Source organism: Oncorhynchus gorbuscha, unplaced genomic scaffold (genome assembly GCF_021184085.1).
Source record: "Oncorhynchus gorbuscha isolate QuinsamMale2020 ecotype Even-year unplaced genomic scaffold, OgorEven_v1.0 Un_scaffold_2628, whole genome shotgun sequence".
Lineage (NCBI taxonomy): Eukaryota > Metazoa > Chordata > Actinopteri > Salmoniformes > Salmonidae > Oncorhynchus > Oncorhynchus gorbuscha.
This window is the reverse complement of record NW_025747085.1, coordinates 52,501-57,921: the sequence shown is the minus strand read 5'-3', so window position 1 is coordinate 57,921 and position 5,421 is coordinate 52,501. Positions and strand designations below refer to the sequence as shown.

The 5,421-nt window shown below is 52.6% G+C and overlaps 1 protein-coding gene across 1 annotated transcript in view; it reads left to right on the top strand.

Moving 5' to 3' along the window:
- Positions 1 to 2,621: 2,621 nt before the first annotated feature.
- Positions 2,622 to 5,421, top strand: part of LOC124026137 (GRAM domain-containing protein 2A-like) — a 28,929-nt gene continuing 26,129 nt past the window's right edge. Inside the window, exon 1 of the mRNA XM_046339300.1 lies at positions 2,622 to 2,654. The gene's annotated coding sequence lies outside the window, so the exon portion shown is untranslated. The remainder of the gene's footprint in view (positions 2,655 to 5,421) is intronic.

Genomic DNA, 5,421 nt, shown 5'->3' with positions numbered 1-5,421 from the left:
TATTCGCTTGTATATTGATGTAGAATTTGCATGAATGGGTGTGTCCACGCATGAATATGAGCTGTGTTAGAATATCAGCATGTGATAAATGGCCAGACTTAGTCAGGGATTTTCTAGAAAACACAAAGCTGTTATCAGTCAGTCACACCTGTGATTATACAGAGGATGTGGTAACTACTGCCTTTCTCCCAAAAGGGTCATAGTATCATCCAGTGCACATGTGTTTGAGTTAGTGGAATGGTGTGTACGTGTGTGTGAGTTAGTGGAATGGTGTGCACAAGTGTGTGAGTTAGTGGAATGGTGTGTGAGTTAGTGGAATGGTGTGCACGTGAGTTAGTGGAATGGTGTGCACATGTGTGTGAGTTAGTGGAATGGCCTGTACGTGTGTGTGAGTTAGTGGAATGGTGTGCACAAGTGTGTGAGTTAGTGGAATGGTGTGCGCGTGTGTGTGAGTTAGTGGAATGGTGTGCACGTGTGTGTGAGTTAGTGGAATGGTGTGTATGTGTGTGTGAGTTAGTGGAATGGTGTGTGCACGTGTGTGTGAGTTAGTGGAATGGTGTGTGCACGTGTGTGTGAGTTAGTGGAATGGTGTGTGCACGTGTGTGTGAGTTAGTGGAATGGTGTGTGCACGTGTGTGTGAGTTAGTGGAATGGTGTGCACGTGTGTGTGAGTTAGTGGAATGGTGTGTGCACGTGTGTGTGAGTTAGTGGAATGGTGTGTATGTGTGTGTGAGTTAGTGGAATGGTGTGTGCACGTGTGTGTGAGTTAGTGGAATGGTGTGTGCACGAGTTGTGGAATGGTGTGTAGTGGAATGGTGTGTGCACGTGTGTGAGTTAGTGGAATGGTGTGTGCACGTGTGTGTGAGTTAGTGGAATGGTGTGTACATGTGTGTGAGTTAGTGGAATGGTGTGTACGTGTGTGTGAGTTAGTGGAATGGTGTGTGCACGTGTGTGTGAGTTAGTGGAATGGTGTGTACATGTGTGTGAGTTAGTGGGATGGTGTGCACGTGTGTGTGAGTTAGTGGAATGGTGTGTACGTGTGTGTGAGTTAGTGGAATGGTGTGTGCACGTGTGTGTGAGTTAGTGGAATGGTGTGTGCACGTGTGTGTGAGTTAGTGGAATGGTGTGTGCACGTGTGTGTGAGTTAGTGGAATGGTGTGTACATGTGTGTGAGTTAGTGGAATGGTGTGTACGTGTGTGTGAGTTAGTGGAATGGTGTGTTTGTGTGTGTGAGTTAGTGGAATGGTGTGTACGTGTGTGTGAGTTAGTGGAATGGTATGCACGTGTGTGTGAGTTAGTGGAATGGTGTGCACGTGTGTGTGAGTTAGTGGAATGGTATGCACGTGTGTGTGAGTTAGTGGAATGGTGTGCACATGTGTGTGAGTTAGTGGAATGGTATGCACGTGTGTGTGAGTTAGTGGAATGGTGTGCACGTGTGTGTGAGTTAGTGGAATGGTGTGTACATGTGTGTGTTTGAAGAGCACAAGTGGTTGCTCGACAGTGTGCATGAAAGAGCATGAGAAAGTCACTCAGGCACTGTGCACAGCTTCATTAACCTGTGTTTATTCGCTTGTATATTGATGTAGAATTTGCATGAATGGGTGTGTCCACGCATGAATATGAGCTGTGTTAGAATATCAGCATGTGATAAATGGCCAGACTTAGTCAGGGATTTTCTAGAAAACACAAAGCTGTTATCAGTCAGTCACACCTGTGATTATACAGAGGATGTGGTAACTACTGCCTTTCTCCCAAAAGGGTCATAGTATCATCCAGTGCACATGTGTTTGAGTTAGTGGAATGGTGTGTACGTGTGTGTGAGTTAGTGGAATGGTGTGCACAAGTGTGTGAGTTAGTGGAATGGTGTATACATGTGTGTGAGTTAGTGGGATGGTGTGCACGTGTGTGTGAGTTAGTGGAATGGTGTGCACGTGTGTGTGAGTTAGTGGAATGGTGTGCACGTGTGTGTGAGTTAGTGGGATGGTGTGTACGTGTGTGTGAGTTAGTGGAATGGTGTGTACATGTGTGTGAGTTAGTGGGATGGTGTGCACGTGTGTGTGAGTTAGTGGAATGGCCTGTACGTGTGTGTGAGTTAGTGGAATGGTGTGCACATGTGTGTGAGTTAGTGGAATGGTGTGCACATGTGTGTGAGTTAGTGGAATGGTATGCACGTGTGTGTGAGTTAGTGGAATGGTGTGCACATGTGTGTGAGTTAGTGGAATGGTATGCACGTGTGTGTGAGTTAGTGGAATGGTGTGCACATGTGTGTGAGTTAGTGGAATGGTGTGCACATGTGTGTGAGTTAGTGGAATGGTGTGTACATGTGTGTTTGAAGAGCACAAGTGGTTGCTCGACAGTGTGCATGAAAGAGCATGAGAAAGTCACTCAGGCCCTGTGCACAGCTTCATTAACCTGTGTTTATTCGCTTGTATATTGATGTAGAATTTGCATGAATGGGTGTGTCCACGCATCAATATGAGCTGTGTTAGAATACGACACATGAGCCTGTGGATAACTGATGACAGCTCAACTCTGTGTTCAGGCCCAACACCATGACGGAACACCAGGAGCAGAATGACGAGGAGTCCTCATCTCAACACAGGACCTGGAGACCTCAAAACACCAGGATACTCAAGGAGGCCATCCACAGTTCAGGTAGGTAACATGTACACACAGACAGACAGACAGACAGACAGACAGACAGACAGACAGACAGACAGACAGACAGACAGACAGACAGACAGACAGACAGACAGACAGACAGACAGACAGACAGACAGACAGACAGACAGACAGACAGACAGACAGACAGACAGACAGACAGACAGGATCTTTATCTGTATAGACTATTTCACACAAGCAGCCAGACAGACAGGTCCTCTGTATAGACTATTAGACACAGACAGACAGGTCCTCTGTATAGACTATTTCACACAAGCAGCCAGACAGACAGGTCCTCTGTATAGACTATTAGACACAGACAGACAGGTCCTCTGTATAGACTATTAGACACAGACAGACAAGTCCTCTGTATAGACTATTAACACAGCCAGACAGACAGGTCCTCTGTATAGACTATTTCACACGAGCAGCCAGACAGACAGGTCCTCTGTATAGACTATTTCACACGAGCAGCCAGACAACCCTTCAGGCTTAATGTTGTCTGAATCCACTTTTGTCTCTTACATTCCTGCTACGGTGGGTTACGAGACAGCTACGTGAGGAAAGCTGCAGTCTGGGAGTGGATAGGGCACGGTGGTGCAACCTGACTCCACGTCACGGTGGTGGTGCAACCTGACTCCACGTCGCGGTGGTGGTGCAACCTGACTCCACGTCACGGTGGTGGTGCCACCTGACTCCACGTCACGGTGGTGGTGCAACCTGACTCACGTCACGGTGGTGGTGCAACCTGACTCCACGTCACGGTGGTGGTGCAACCTGACTCCACGTCACGGTGGTGGTGCAACCTGACTCCACGTCACGGTGGTGGTGCAACCTGACTCCACGTCACAACCTGACTCCACGTCACGGTGGTGGTGCAACCTGACTCCACGTCCACGGTGGTGGTGCAACCTGACTCCACGTCACGGTGGTGGTGCAACCTGACTCCACGTCCACGGTGGTGGTGCAACCTGACTCCACGTCACGGTGGTGGTGCAACCTGACTCCACGTCACGGTGGTGTAACCTGACTCCACGTCACGGTGGTGGTGCAACCTGACTCCACGTCACGGTGGTGGTGCAACCTGACTCCACGTCACGGTGGTGGTGCAACCTGACTCCACGTCACGGTGGTGGTGCAACCTGACTCCACGTCACGGTGGTGGTGCAACCTGACTCCACGTCACGGTGGTGGTGCAACCTGACTCCACGTCACGGTGGTGGTGCAACCTGACTCCACGTCACGGTGGTGGTGTCACCTGACTCCACGTCACGGTGGTGGTGCAACCTGACTCCACGTCACGGTGGTGTAACCTGACTCCACGTCACGGTGGTGGTGCAACCTGACTCCACGTCACGGTGGTGGTGCAACCTGACTCCACGTCACGGTGGTGGTGTAACCTGACTCCACGTCACGGTGGTGGTGCAACCTGACTCCACGTCACGGTGGTGGTGCAACCTGACTCCACGTCACGGTGGTGGTGCAACCTGACTCCACGTCACGGTGGTGGTGCAACCTGACTCCACGTCACGGTGGTGGTGCAACCTGACTCCACGTCACGGTGGTGGTGCAACCTGACTCCACGTCACGGTGGTGGTGCAACCTGACTCCACGTCACGGTGGTGGTGCAACCTGACTCCACGTCACGGTGGTGGTGCAACCTGACTCCACGTCACGGTGGTGGTGCAACCTGACTCCACGGTGGTGACGGTGGTGGTGCAACCTGACTCCACGTCACGGTGGTGGTGCCACCTGACTCCACGTCACGGTGGTGGTGCCACCTGACTCCACGTCACGGTGGTGGTGCCACCTGACTCCGCGTCACGGTGGTGGTGCCACCTGACTCCACGTCACGGTGGTGGTGCCACCTGACTCCGCGTCACGGTGGTGGTGCCACCTGACTCCGCGTCACGGTGGTGGTGCCACCTGACTCGCGTCACGGTGGTGGTGCAACCTGACCCGCGTCACGGTGGTGGTGCCACCTGACTCCGTCACGGTGGTGGTGCAACCTGACTCCGCGTCACGGTGGTGGTGCAACCTGACTCCACGTCACGGTGGTGGTGCAACCTGACTCCACGTCACGGTGGTGGTGCCACCTGACTCCACGTCACGGTGGTGGTGCCACCTGACTCCGTCACGGTGGTGGTGCCACCTGACTCCACGTCACGGTGGTGGTGCCACCTGACTCCACGTCACGGTGGTGGTGCCACCTGACTCCACGGAACGGTGGTGGTGCCACCTGACTCCACGTCACGGTGGTGGTGCCACCTGACTCCACGTCACGGTGGTGGTGCAACCTGACTCCACGTCACGGTGGTGGTGCAACCTGACTCCACGTCACGGTGGTGGTGCAACCTGACTCCACGTCACGGTGGTGGTGCAACCTGACTCCACGTCACGGTGGTGGTGCAACCTGACTCCACGTCACGGTGGTGGTGCCACCTGACTCCACGTCACGGTGGTGGTGCCACCTGACTCCACGTCACGGTGGTGGTGCCACCTGACTCCACGTCACGGTGGTGGTGCCACCTGACTCCACGTCACGGTGGTGTAACCTGACTCCATGTGGCGTTGACAGGTTGTACTCTAGAGTCCCAAATGCCACACCCTATTCCCTATATTGCTATGGGACTCTGGTCTAAAGGAGTGCACTATATAGGGAATAGGATGCTCTAACTGTGGACCTGCTGGGGCTTATATAACCAGGATCTAAGGCAGGAAGGGCATTCTAATCCTGGTGAAGCTGTCCTGGGATGGGATT